The following is an 11,902-nucleotide window of genomic DNA, read 5'->3' as shown; positions in this document are numbered from 1 at the left end:
CACAGTCTCCTTTTGCCTTGAGTCTTGATTGAAGAACAATCCAGAAACTCTGATCAGGGGTTCCCAATTCCTTACGGATTGATATGGCTGCAGTAGATGTCTACTACACGTCTGTGCCTGACCATCCACGGCTCTCAGTGGGATCCCAATGAGCTTGAACTGGATTCCAAATTGAGTTGGAAGCCTTTGTCAAGCATGAAAACTTGTTTTCACACAAGACCTTCTGGGAGACTTGGTGAGAAGCTTGGTGGCAGCCTTTAGGACCAAATGTATGCAGTTCAGGGATGTATTGCTAAGACAGGCTCAAAAGCCAACCACATTAGCCAGGGCAGGAGGAAATAAAGATGTGTCTACTTTTGATTGGCAGAGGGTTGGGAATGTTGCATACTGGGATAGGAAAGCAAAGAGAGGCCTACCGTGAAGGTGGTGACTGTCACCGAGAGCCTCCTCTGCTGCTCAGGAACAGAGGGCCATGCTGACTCTGGTTTCTCTTCAAAGCGCACAAGTCTTTCGCCTTTTACTAAAGACTTCCGTGGAGAGGAACATCCATGAGTTGAATATATTTTTGGCAGGCTTTGCTGTATTGCTGAGCCTTTTGAAATTGTGAAAAGTCAAAGAGCTGTCCAACTTCAGAAACCATGTGTCCACAAAGGAGAGGTTGGGCGGAGGCGATAAGCAGCAGCCATTGTTATGCGTGCGTACGTGCGAGGCACCACAACACGTGAGATTTGTGCCAAGAGCTCCGCACGGACATCCACCACTTGGGGGTTATCGCTTCTCGGCCTTTTGGCTAAGATCAAGTGTAGTATCTGTTCTTATCAGTTTAATATCTGATATGTCCTCTATAAGAGGACTACATATTAAGCCGATTTTTAGCACGAGGGGCTGAAATTTGGAGCTTGCTCCTTTCACTCCACGCATCGACCTAGCATTGCAGTGCCGCTGGGAACGGTGCACTCTGTTCTTACCTTGTAGAAAACCAAGCACTCAAACAATTGTCCTGTTTCAAAAGTCAATTCACAGCGGGTGAAGGAAATGAAGGTAATGGTCCGGCAGAGAGAGAGAGAGCCAGTGTGTAAGGGATACAACGTCATAAGCACAGTCTCCTTTTGCCTTGAGTCTTGATTGAAGAACAATCCAGAAACTCTGATCAGGGGTTCCCAATTCCTTACGGATTGATATGGCTGCAGTAGATGTCTACTACACGTCTGTGCCTGACCATCCACGGCTCTCAGTGGGATCCCAATGAGCTTGAACTGGATTCCAAATTGAGTTGGAAGCCTTTGTCAAGCATGAAAACTTGTTTTCACACAAGACCTTCTGGGAGACTTGGTGAGAAGCTTGGTGGCAGCCTTTAGGACCAAATGTATGCAGTTCAGGGATGTATTGCTAAGACAGGCTCAAAAGCCAACCACATTAGCCAGGGCAGGAGGAAATAAAGATGTGTCTACTTTTGATTGGCAGAGGGTTGGGAATGTTGCATACTGGGATAGGAAAGCAAAGAGAGGCCTACCGTGAAGGTGGTGACTGTCACCGAGAGCCTCCTCTGCTGCTCAGGAACAGAGGGCCATGCTGACTCTGGTTTCTCTTCAAAGCGCACAAGTCTTTCGCCTTTTACTAAAGACTTCCGTGGAGAGGAACATCCATGAGTTGAATATATTTTTGGCAGGCTTTGCTGTATTGCTGAGCCTTTTGAAATTGTGAAAAGTCAAAGAGCTGTCCAACTTCAGAAACCATGTGTCCACAAAGGAGAGGTTGGGCGGAGGCGATAAGCAGCAGCCATTGTTATGCGTGCGTACGTACGAGGCACCACAACACGTGAGATTTGTGCCAAGAGCTCCGCACGGACATCCACCACTTGGGGGTTATCGCTTCTCGGCCTTTTGGCTAAGATCAAGTGTAGTATCTGTTCTTATCAGTTTAATATCTGATATGTCCTCTATAAGAGGACTACATATTAAGCCGATTTTTAGCACGAGGGGCTGAAATTTGGAGCTTGCTCCTTTCACTCCACGCATCGACCTAGCATTGCAGTGCCGCTGGGAACGGTGCACTCTGTTCTTACCTTGTAGAAAACCAAGCACTCAAACAATTGTCCTGTTTCAAAAGTCAATTCACAGCGGGTGAAGGAAATGAAGGTAATGGTCCGGCAGAGAGAGAGAGAGCCAGTGTGTAAGGGATACAACGTCATAAGCACAGTCTCCTTTTGCCTTGAGTCTTGATTGAAGAACAATCCAGAAACTCTGATCAGGGGTTCCCAATTCCTTACGGATTGATATGGCTGCAGTAGATGTCTACTACACGTCTGTGCCTGACCATCCACGGCTCTCAGTGGGATCCCAATGAGCTTGAACTGGATTCCAAATTGAGTTGGAAGCCTTTGTCAAGCATGAAAACTTGTTTTCACACAAGACCTTCTGGGAGACTTGGTGAGAAGCTTGGTGGCAGCCTTTAGGACCAAATGTATGCAGTTCAGGGATGTATTGCTAAGACAGGCTCAAAAGCCAACCACATTAGCCAGGGCAGGAGGAAATAAAGATGTGTCTACTTTTGATTGGCAGAGGGTTGGGAATGTTGCATACTGGGATAGGAAAGCAAAGAGAGGCCTACCGTGAAGGTGGTGACTGTCACCGAGAGCCTCCTCTGCTGCTCAGGAACAGAGGGCCATGCTGACTCTGGTTTCTCTTCAAAGCGCACAAGTCTTTCGCCTTTTACTAAAGACTTCCGTGGAGAGGAACATCCATGAGTTGAATATATTTTTGGCAGGCTTTGCTGTATTGCTGAGCCTTTTGAAATTGTGAAAAGTCAAAGAGCTGTCCAACTTCAGAAACCATGTGTCCACAAAGGAGAGGTTGGGCGGAGGCGATAAGCAGCAGCCATTGTTATGCGTGCGTACGTACGAGGCACCACAACACGTGAGATTTGTGCCAAGAGCTCCGCACGGACATCCACCACTTGGGGGTTATCGCTTCTCGGCCTTTTGGCTAAGATCAAGTGTAGTATCTGTTCTTATCAGTTTAATATCTGATATGTCCTCTATAAGAGGACTACATATTAAGCCGATTTTTAGCACGAGGGGCTGAAATTTGGAGCTTGCTCCTTTCACTCCACGCATCGACCTAGCATTGCAGTGCCGCTGGGAACGGTGCACTCTGTTCTTACCTTGTAGAAAACCAAGCACTCAAACAATTGTCCTGTTTCAAAAGTCAATTCACAGCGGGTGAAGGAAATGAAGGTAATGGTCCGGCAGAGAGAGAGAGAGCCAGTGTGTAAGGGATACAACGTCATAAGCACAGTCTCCTTTTGCCTTGAGTCTTGATTGAAGAACAATCCAGAAACTCTGATCAGGGGTTCCCAATTCCTTACGGATTGATATGGCTGCAGTAGATGTCTACTACACGTCTGTGCCTGACCATCCACGGCTCTCAGTGGGATCCCAATGAGCTTGAACTGGATTCCAAATTGAGTTGGAAGCCTTTGTCAAGCATGAAAACTTGTTTTCACACAAGACCTTCTGGGAGACTTGGTGAGAAGCTTGGTGGCAGCCTTTAGGACCAAATGTATGCAGTTCAGGGATGTATTGCTAAGACAGGCTCAAAAGCCAACCACATTAGCCAGGGCAGGAGGAAATAAAGATGTGTCTACTTTTGATTGGCAGAGGGTTGGGAATGTTGCATACTGGGATAGGAAAGCAAAGAGAGGCCTACCGTGAAGGTGGTGACTGTCACCGAGAGCCTCCTCTGCTGCTCAGGAACAGAGGGCCATGCTGACTCTGGTTTCTCTTCAAAGCGCACAAGTCTTTCGCCTTTTACTAAAGACTTCCGTGGAGAGGAACATCCATGAGTTGAATATATTTTTGGCAGGCTTTGCTGTATTGCTGAGCCTTTTGAAATTGTGAAAAGTCAAAGAGCTGTCCAACTTCAGAAACCATGTGTCCACAAAGGAGAGGTTGGGCGGAGGCGATAAGCAGCAGCCATTGTTATGCGTGCGTACGTACGAGGCACCACAACACGTGAGATTTGTGCCAAGAGCTCCGCACGGACATCCACCACTTGGGGGTTATCGCTTCTCGGCCTTTTGGCTAAGATCAAGTGTAGTATCTGTTCTTATCAGTTTAATATCTGATATGTCCTCTATAAGAGGACTACATATTAAGCCGATTTTTAGCACGAGGGGCTGAAATTTGGAGCTTGCTCCTTTCACTCCACGCATCGACCTAGCATTGCAGTGCCGCTGGGAACGGTGCACTCTGTTCTTACCTTGTAGAAAACCAAGCACTCAAACAATTGTCCTGTTTCAAAAGTCAATTCACAGCGGGTGAAGGAAATGAAGGTAATGGTCCGGCAGAGAGAGAGAGAGCCAGTGTGTAAGGGATACAACGTCATAAGCACAGTCTCCTTTTGCCTTGAGTCTTGATTGAAGAACAATCCAGAAACTCTGATCAGGGGTTCCCAATTCCTTACGGATTGATATGGCTGCAGTAGATGTCTACTACACGTCTGTGCCTGACCATCCACGGCTCTCAGTGGGATCCCAATGAGCTTGAACTGGATTCCAAATTGAGTTGGAAGCCTTTGTCAAGCATGAAAACTTGTTTTCACACAAGACCTTCTGGGAGACTTGGTGAGAAGCTTGGTGGCAGCCTTTAGGACCAAATGTATGCAGTTCAGGGATGTATTGCTAAGACAGGCTCAAAAGCCAACCACATTAGCCAGGGCAGGAGGAAATAAAGATGTGTCTACTTTTGATTGGCAGAGGGTTGGGAATGTTGCATACTGGGATAGGAAAGCAAAGAGAGGCCTACCGTGAAGGTGGTGACTGTCACCGAGAGCCTCCTCTGCTGCTCAGGAACAGAGGGCCATGCTGACTCTGGTTTCTCTTCAAAGCGCACAAGTCTTTCGCCTTTTACTAAAGACTTCCGTGGAGAGGAACATCCATGAGTTGAATATATTTTTGGCAGGCTTTGCTGTATTGCTGAGCCTTTTGAAATTGTGAAAAGTCAAAGAGCTGTCCAACTTCAGAAACCATGTGTCCACAAAGGAGAGGTTGGGCGGAGGCGATAAGCAGCAGCCATTGTTATGCGTGCGTACGTACGAGGCACCACAACACGTGAGATTTGTGCCAAGGGCTCCGCACGGACATCCACCACTTGGGGGTTATCGCTTCTCGGCCTTTTGGCTAAGATCAAGTGTAGTATCTGTTCTTATCAGTTTAATATCTGATATGTCCTCTATAAGAGGACTACATATTAAGCCGATTTTTAGCACGAGGGGCTGAAATTTGGAGCTTGCTCCTTTCACTCCACGCATCGACCTAGCATTGTACTCCTAAAATGTATCAATAAGTCAAATAATTTTAAAACGTCTTACTGTTGATATATAAAAATGTTATGAGAAAATGATGTGATCTGTAACAATAAATCTTTTCGAAAGAAAAAATCTGTTCTTCTCAGTTTAATATCTGATATGTCCTCTATAAGAGGACTACATATTAAGCCGATTTTTAGCACAAGGGGCTGAAATTTGGAGCTTGCTCCTTTCACTCCACGCATCGACCTAGCATTGCAGTGCCGCTGGGAACGGTGCACTCTGTTCTTACCTTGTAGAAAACCAAGCACTCAAACAATTGTCCTGTTTCAAAAGTCAATTCACAGCGGGTGAAGGAAATGAAGGTAATGGTCCGGCAGAGAGAGAGAGAGCCAGTGTGTAAGGGATACAACGTCATAAGCACAGTCTCCTTTTGCCTTGAGTCTTGATTGAAGAACAATCCAGAAACTCTGATCAGGGGTTCCCAATTCCTTACGGATTGATATGGCTGCAGTAGATGTCTACTACACGTCTGTGCCTGACCATCCACGGCTCTCAGTGGGATCCCAATGAGCTTGAACTGGATTCCAAATTGAGTTGGAAGCCTTTGTCAAGCATGAAAACTTGTTTTCACACAAGACCTTCTGGGAGACTTGGTGAGAAGCTTGGTGGCAGCCTTTAGGACCAAATGTATGCAGTTCAGGGATGTATTGCTAAGACAGGCTCAAAAGCCAACCACATTAGCCAGGGCAGGAGGAAATAAAGATGTGTCTACTTTTGATTGGCAGAGGGTTGGGAATGTTGCATACTGGGATAGGAAAGCAAAGAGAGGCCTACCGTGAAGGTGGTGACTGTCACCGAGAGCCTCGTCTGCTGCTCAGGAACAGAGGGCCATGCTGACTCTGGTTTCTCTTCAAAGCGCACAAGTCTTTCGCCTTTTACTAAAGACTTCCGTGGAGAGGAACATCCATGAGTTGAATATATTTTTGGCAGGCTTTGCTGTATTGCTGAGCCTTTTGAAATTGTGAAAAGTCAAAGAGCTGTCCAACTTCAGAAACCATGTGTCCACAAAGGAGAGGTTGGGCGGAGGCGATAAGCAGCAGCCATTGTTATGCGTGCGTACGTGCGAGGCACCACAACACGTGAGATTTGTGCCAAGAGCTCCGCACGGACATCCACCACTTGGGGGTTATCGCTTCTCGGCCTTTTGGCTAAGATCAAGTGTAGTATCTGTTCTTATCAGTTTAATATCTGATATGTCCTCTATAAGAGGACTACATATTAAGCCGATTTTTAGCACGAGGGGCTGAAATTTGGAGCTTGCTCCTTTCACTCCACGCATCGACCTAGCATTGCAGTGCCGCTGGGAATGGTGCACTCTGTTCTTACCTTGTAGAAAACCAAGCACTCAAACAACTGTCCTGTTTCAAAAGTCAATTCACAGCGGGTGAAGGAAATGAAGGTAATGGTCCGGCAGAGAGAGAGAGAGCCAGTGTGTAAGGGATACAACGTCATAAGCACAGTCTCCTTTTGCCTTGAGTCTTGATTGAAGAACAATCCAGAAACTCTGATCAGGGGTTCCCAATTCCTTACGGATTGATATGGCTGCAGTAGATGTCTACTACACGTCTGTGCCTGACCATCCACGGCTCTCAGTGGGATCCCAATGAGCTTGAACTGGATTCCAAATTGAGTTGGAAGCCTTTGTCAAGCATGAAAACTTGTTTTCACACAAGACCTTCTGGGAGACTTGGTGAGAAGCTTGGTGGCAGCCTTTAGGACCAAATGTATGCAGTTCAGGGATGTATTGCTAAGACAGGCTCAAAGGCCAACCACATTAGCCAGGGCAGGAGGAAATAAAGATGTGTCTACTTTTGATTGGCAGAGGGTTGGGAATGTTGCATACTGGGATAGGAAAGCAAAGAGAGGCCTACCGTGAAGGTGGTGACTGTCACCGAGAGCCTCCTCTGCTGCTCAGGAACAGAGGGCCATGCTGACTCTGGTTTCTCTTCAAAGCGCACAAGTCTTTCGCCTTTTACTAAAGACTTCCGTGGAGAGGAACATCCATGAGTTGAATATATTTTTGGCAGGCTTTGCTGTATTGCTGAGCCTTTTGAAATTGTGAAAAGTCAAAGAGCTGTCCAACTTCAGAAACCATTTGTCCACAAAGGAGAGGTTGGGCGGAGGCGATAAGCAGCAGCCATTGTTATGCGTGCGTACGTACGAGGCACCACAACACGTGAGATTTGTGCCAAGGGCTCCGCACGGACATCCACCACTTGGGGGTTATCGCTTCTCGGCCTTTTGGCTAAGATCAAGTGTAGTATCTGTTCTTATCAGTTTAATATCTGATATGTCCTCTATAAGAGGACTACATATTAAGCCGATTTTTAGCACGAGGGGCTGAAATTTGGAGCTTGCTCCTTTCACTCCACGCATCGACCTAGCATTGCAGTGCCGCTGGGAACGGTGCACTCTGTTCTTACCTTGTAGAAAACCAAGCACTCAAACAATTGTCCTGTTTCAAAAGTCAATTCACAGCGGGTGAAGGAAATGAAGGTAATGGTCCGGCAGAGAGAGAGAGAGCCAGTGTGTAAGGGATACAACGTCATAAGCACAGTCTCCTTTTGCCTTGTGTCTTGATTGAAGAACAATCCAGAAACTCTGATCAGGGGTTCCCAATTCCTTACGGATTGATATGGCTGCAGTAGATGTCTACTGCACGTCTGTGCCTGACCATCCACGGCTCTCAGTGGGATCCCAATGAGCTTGAACTGGATTCCAAATTGAGTTGGAAGCCTTTGTCAAGCATGAAAACTTGTTTTCACACAAGACCTTCTGGGAGACTTGGTGAGAAGCTTGGTGGCAGCCTTTAGGACCAAATGTATGCAGTTCAGGGATGTATTGCTAAGACAGGCTCAAAAGCCAACCACATTAGCCAGGGCAGGAGGAAATAAAGATGTGTCTACTTTTGATTGGCAGAGGGTTGGGAATGTTGCATACTGGGATAGGAAAGCAAAGAGAGGCCTACCGTGAAGGTGGTGACTGTCACCGAGAGCCTCGTCTGCTGCTCAGGAACAGAGGGCCATGCTGACTCTGGTTTCTCTTCAAAGCGCACAAGTCTTTCGCCTTTTACTAAAGACTTCCGTGGAGAGGAACATCCATGAGTTGAATATATTTTTGGCAGGCTTTGCTGTATTGCTGAGCCTTTTGAAATTGTGAAAAGTCAAAGAGCTGTCCAACTTCAGAAACCATGTGTCCACAAAGGAGAGGTTGGGCGGAGGCGATAAGCAGCAGCCATTGTTATGCGTGCGTACGTACGAGGCACCACAACACGTGAGATTTGTGCCAAGAGCTCCGCACGGACATCCACCACTTGGGGGTTATCGCTTCTCGGCCTTTTGGCTAAGATCAAGTGTAGTATCTGTTCTTATCAGTTTAATATCTGATATGTCCTCTATAAGAGGACTACATATTAAGCCGATTTTTAGCACGAGGGGCTGAAATTTGGAGCTTGCTCCTTTCACTCCACGCATCGACCTAGCATTGCAGTGCCGCTGGGAACGGTGCACTCTGTTCTTACCTTGTAGAAAACCAAGCACTCAAACAACTGTCCTGTTTCAAAAGTCAATTCACAGCGGGTGAAGGAAATGAAGGTAATGGTCCGGCAGAGAGAGAGAGAGCCAGTGTGTAAGGGATACAACGTCATAAGCACAGTCTCCTTTTGCCTTGAGTCTTGATTGAAGAACAATCCAGAAACTCTGATCAGGGGTTCCCAATTCCTTACGGATTGATATGGCTGCAGTAGATGTCTACTACACGTCTGTGCCTGACCATCCACGGCTCTCAGTGGGATCCCAATGAGCTTGAACTGGATTCCAAATTGAGTTGGAAGCCTTTGTCAAGCATGAAAACTTGTTTTCACACAAGACCTTCTGGGAGACTTGGTGAGAAGCTTGGTGGCAGCCTTTAGGACCAAATGTATGCAGTTCAGGGATGTATTGCTAAGACAGGCTCAAAAGCCAACCACATTAGCCAGGGCAGGAGGAAATAAAGATGTGTCTACTTTTCATTGGCAGAGGGTTGGGAATGTTGCATACTGGGATAGGAAAGCAAAGAGAGGCCTACCGTGAAGGTGGTGACTGTCACCGAGAGCCTCCTCTGCTGCTCAGGAACAGAGGGCCATGCTGACTCTGGTTTCTCTTCAAAGCGCACAAGTCTTTCGCCTTTTACTAAAGACTTCCGTGGAGAGGAACATCCATGAGTTGAATATATTTTTGGCAGGCTTTGCTGTATTGCTGAGCCTTTTGAAATTGTGAAAAGTCAAAGAGCTGTCCAACTTCAGAAACCATGTGTCCACAAAGGAGAGGTTGGGCGGAGGCGATAAGCAGCAGCCATTGTTATGCGTGCGTACGTACGAGGCACCACAACACGTGAGATTTGTGCCAAGAGCTCCGCACGGACATCCACCACTTGGGGGTTATCGCTTCTCGGCCTTTTGGCTAAGATCAAGTGTAGTATCTGTTCTTATCAGTTTAATATCTGATATGTCCTCTATAAGAGGACTACATATTAAGCTGATTTTTAGCACGAGGGGCTGAAATTTGGAGCTTGCTCCTTTCACTCCACGCATCGACCTAGCATTGCAGTGCCGCTGGGAACGGTGCACTCTGTTCTTACCTTGTAGAAAACCAAGCACTCAAACAATTGTCCTGTTTCAAAAGTCAATTCACAGCGGGTGAAGGAAATGAAGGTAATGGTCCGGCAGAGAGAGAGAGAGCCAGTGTGTAAGGGATACAACGTCATAAGCACAGTCTCCTTTTGCCTTGAGTCTTGATTGAAGAACAATCCAGAAACTCTGATCAGGGGTTCCCAATTCCTTACGGATTGATATGGCTGCAGTAGATGTCTACTACACGTCTGTGCCTGACCATCCACGGCTCTCAGTGGGATCCCAATGAGCTTGAACTGGATTCCAAATTGAGTTGGAAGCCTTTGTCAAGCATGAAAACTTGTTTTCACACAAGACCTTCTGGGAGACTTGGTGAGAAGCTTGGTGGCAGCCTTTAGGACCAAATGTATGCAGTTCAGGGATGTATTGCTAAGACAGGCTCAAAAGCCAACCACATTAGCCAGGGCAGGAGGAAATAAAGATGTGTCTACTTTTGATTGGCAGAGGGTTGGGAATGTTGCATACTGGGATAGGAAAGCAAAGAGAGGCCTACCGTGAAGGTGGTGACTGTCACCGAGAGCCTCCTCTGCTGCTCAGGAACAGAGGGCCATGCTGACTCTGGTTTCTCTTCAAAGCGCACAAGTCTTTCGCCTTTTACTAAAGACTTCCGTGGAGAGGAACATCCATGAGTTGAATATATTTTTGGCAGGCTTTGCTGTATTGCTGAGCCTTTTGAAATTGTGAAAAGTCAAAGAGCTGTCCAACTTCAGAAACCATGTGTCCACAAAGGAGAGGTTGGGCGGAGGCGATAAGCAGCAGCCATTGTTATGCGTGCGTACGTACGAGGCACCACAACACGTGAGATTTGTGCCAAGAGCTCCGCACGGACATCCACCACTTGGGGGTTATCGCTTCTCGGCCTTTTGGCTAAGATCAAGTGTAGTATCTGTTCTTATCAGTTTAATATCTGATATGTCCTCTATAAGAGGACTACATATTAAGCTGATTTTTAGCACGAGGGGCTGAAATTTGGAGCTTGCTCCTTTCACTCCACGCATCGACCTAGCATTGCAGTGCCGCTGGGAACGGTGCACTCTGTTCTTACCTTGTAGAAAACCAAGCACTCAAACAATTGTCCTGTTTCAAAAGTCAATTCACAGCGGGTGAAGGAAATGAAGGTAATGGTCCGGCAGAGAGAGAGAGAGCCAGTGTGTAAGGGATACAACGTCATAAGCACAGTCTCCTTTTGCCTTGAGTCTTGATTGAAGAACAATCCAGAAACTCTGATCAGGGGTTCCCAATTCCTTACGGATTGATATGGCTGCAGTAGATGTCTACTACACGTCTGTGCCTGACCATCCACGGCTCTCAGTGGGATCCCAATGAGCTTGAACTGGATTCCAAATTGAGTTGGAAGCCTTTGTCAAGCATGAAAACTTGTTTTCACACAAGACCTTCTGGGAGACTTGGTGAGAAGCTTGGTGGCAGCCTTTAGGACCAAATGTATGCAGTTCAGGGATGTATTGCTAAGACAGGCTCAAAAGCCAACCACATTAGCCAGGGCAGGAGGAAATAAAGATGTGTCTACTTTTGATTGGCAGAGGGTTGGGAATGTTGCATACTGGGATAGGAAAGCAAAGAGAGGCCTACCGTGAAGGTGGTGACTGTCACCGAGAGCCTCCTCTGCTGCTCAGGAACAGAGGGCCATGCTGACTCTGGTTTCTCTTCAAAGCGCACAAGTCTTTCGCCTTTTACTAAAGACTTCCGTGGAGAGGAACATCCATGAGTTGAATATATTTTTGGCAGGCTTTGCTGTATTGCTGAGCCTTTTGAAATTGTGAAAAGTCAAAGAGCTGTCCAACTTCAGAAACCATGTGTCCACAAAGGAGAGGTTGGGCGGAGGCGATAAGCAGCAGCCATTGTT

The 11,902-nt window shown here is 46.9% G+C and overlaps 21 non-coding genes and 1 pseudogene across 21 annotated transcripts; all 22 read left to right on the top strand.

Annotated features, from left to right (window-relative positions):
* Nucleotides 1-476: 476 nt before the first annotated feature.
* On the top strand, nt 477-589 carry LOC138412726 (U5 spliceosomal RNA). The gene has a single exon (XR_011245061.1). It is a non-coding gene; the product is annotated as a U5 spliceosomal RNA (small nuclear RNA).
* Nucleotides 590-770: 181 nt separating this feature from the next.
* Nucleotides 771-962, top strand: LOC138413243 (U2 spliceosomal RNA). The gene has a single exon (XR_011245579.1). It is a non-coding gene; the product is annotated as a U2 spliceosomal RNA (small nuclear RNA).
* A 611-nt stretch (nt 963-1,573) lies between these two features.
* LOC138412725 (U5 spliceosomal RNA) lies at nt 1,574-1,686 on the top strand. Its single transcript, XR_011245060.1, has one exon. It is a non-coding gene; the product is annotated as a U5 spliceosomal RNA (small nuclear RNA).
* Nucleotides 1,687-1,867: 181 nt separating this feature from the next.
* Nucleotides 1,868-2,059, top strand: LOC138413242 (U2 spliceosomal RNA). The gene has a single exon (XR_011245578.1). It is a non-coding gene; the product is annotated as a U2 spliceosomal RNA (small nuclear RNA).
* A 611-nt stretch (nt 2,060-2,670) lies between these two features.
* LOC138412724 (U5 spliceosomal RNA) lies at nt 2,671-2,783 on the top strand. Its single transcript, XR_011245059.1, has one exon. It is a non-coding gene; the product is annotated as a U5 spliceosomal RNA (small nuclear RNA).
* Nucleotides 2,784-2,964: 181 nt separating this feature from the next.
* LOC138413241 (U2 spliceosomal RNA) lies at nt 2,965-3,156 on the top strand. The gene has a single exon (XR_011245577.1). It is a non-coding gene; the product is annotated as a U2 spliceosomal RNA (small nuclear RNA).
* A 611-nt stretch (nt 3,157-3,767) lies between these two features.
* LOC138412723 (U5 spliceosomal RNA) lies at nt 3,768-3,880 on the top strand. Its single transcript, XR_011245058.1, has one exon. It is a non-coding gene; the product is annotated as a U5 spliceosomal RNA (small nuclear RNA).
* A 181-nt stretch (nt 3,881-4,061) lies between these two features.
* LOC138413240 (U2 spliceosomal RNA) lies at nt 4,062-4,253 on the top strand. The gene has a single exon (XR_011245576.1). It is a non-coding gene; the product is annotated as a U2 spliceosomal RNA (small nuclear RNA).
* A 611-nt stretch (nt 4,254-4,864) lies between these two features.
* Nucleotides 4,865-4,977, top strand: LOC138412722 (U5 spliceosomal RNA). Its single transcript, XR_011245057.1, has one exon. It is a non-coding gene; the product is annotated as a U5 spliceosomal RNA (small nuclear RNA).
* Nucleotides 4,978-5,158: 181 nt separating this feature from the next.
* Nucleotides 5,159-5,343, top strand: LOC138412562 (U2 spliceosomal RNA). The gene has a single exon (XR_011244912.1). It is a non-coding gene; the product is annotated as a U2 spliceosomal RNA (small nuclear RNA).
* A 74-nt stretch (nt 5,344-5,417) lies between these two features.
* On the top strand, nt 5,418-5,592 carry LOC138412583 (U2 spliceosomal RNA; annotated as a pseudogene).
* Nucleotides 5,593-6,203: 611 nt separating this feature from the next.
* LOC138412721 (U5 spliceosomal RNA) lies at nt 6,204-6,316 on the top strand. The gene has a single exon (XR_011245056.1). It is a non-coding gene; the product is annotated as a U5 spliceosomal RNA (small nuclear RNA).
* A 181-nt stretch (nt 6,317-6,497) lies between these two features.
* Nucleotides 6,498-6,689, top strand: LOC138412523 (U2 spliceosomal RNA). Its single transcript, XR_011244873.1, has one exon. It is a non-coding gene; the product is annotated as a U2 spliceosomal RNA (small nuclear RNA).
* A 611-nt stretch (nt 6,690-7,300) lies between these two features.
* On the top strand, nt 7,301-7,413 carry LOC138412720 (U5 spliceosomal RNA). Its single transcript, XR_011245055.1, has one exon. It is a non-coding gene; the product is annotated as a U5 spliceosomal RNA (small nuclear RNA).
* Nucleotides 7,414-7,594: 181 nt separating this feature from the next.
* On the top strand, nt 7,595-7,786 carry LOC138413239 (U2 spliceosomal RNA). The gene has a single exon (XR_011245575.1). It is a non-coding gene; the product is annotated as a U2 spliceosomal RNA (small nuclear RNA).
* A 611-nt stretch (nt 7,787-8,397) lies between these two features.
* Nucleotides 8,398-8,510, top strand: LOC138412718 (U5 spliceosomal RNA). The gene has a single exon (XR_011245053.1). It is a non-coding gene; the product is annotated as a U5 spliceosomal RNA (small nuclear RNA).
* Nucleotides 8,511-8,691: 181 nt separating this feature from the next.
* LOC138413237 (U2 spliceosomal RNA) lies at nt 8,692-8,883 on the top strand. The gene has a single exon (XR_011245573.1). It is a non-coding gene; the product is annotated as a U2 spliceosomal RNA (small nuclear RNA).
* Nucleotides 8,884-9,494: 611 nt separating this feature from the next.
* LOC138412717 (U5 spliceosomal RNA) lies at nt 9,495-9,607 on the top strand. Its single transcript, XR_011245052.1, has one exon. It is a non-coding gene; the product is annotated as a U5 spliceosomal RNA (small nuclear RNA).
* A 181-nt stretch (nt 9,608-9,788) lies between these two features.
* Nucleotides 9,789-9,980, top strand: LOC138413167 (U2 spliceosomal RNA). Its single transcript, XR_011245503.1, has one exon. It is a non-coding gene; the product is annotated as a U2 spliceosomal RNA (small nuclear RNA).
* Nucleotides 9,981-10,591: 611 nt separating this feature from the next.
* On the top strand, nt 10,592-10,704 carry LOC138412716 (U5 spliceosomal RNA). Its single transcript, XR_011245051.1, has one exon. It is a non-coding gene; the product is annotated as a U5 spliceosomal RNA (small nuclear RNA).
* A 181-nt stretch (nt 10,705-10,885) lies between these two features.
* On the top strand, nt 10,886-11,077 carry LOC138413166 (U2 spliceosomal RNA). The gene has a single exon (XR_011245502.1). It is a non-coding gene; the product is annotated as a U2 spliceosomal RNA (small nuclear RNA).
* Nucleotides 11,078-11,688: 611 nt separating this feature from the next.
* On the top strand, nt 11,689-11,801 carry LOC138412715 (U5 spliceosomal RNA). The gene has a single exon (XR_011245050.1). It is a non-coding gene; the product is annotated as a U5 spliceosomal RNA (small nuclear RNA).
* Nucleotides 11,802-11,902: the final 101 nt, after the last annotated feature.

This window comes from Paralichthys olivaceus, chromosome 12, assembly GCF_024713975.1.
Source record: "Paralichthys olivaceus isolate ysfri-2021 chromosome 12, ASM2471397v2, whole genome shotgun sequence".
NCBI classification, from domain to species: domain Eukaryota; kingdom Metazoa; phylum Chordata; class Actinopteri; order Pleuronectiformes; family Paralichthyidae; genus Paralichthys; species Paralichthys olivaceus.
This window is presented reverse-complemented; position numbering and strand designations above follow the sequence as displayed.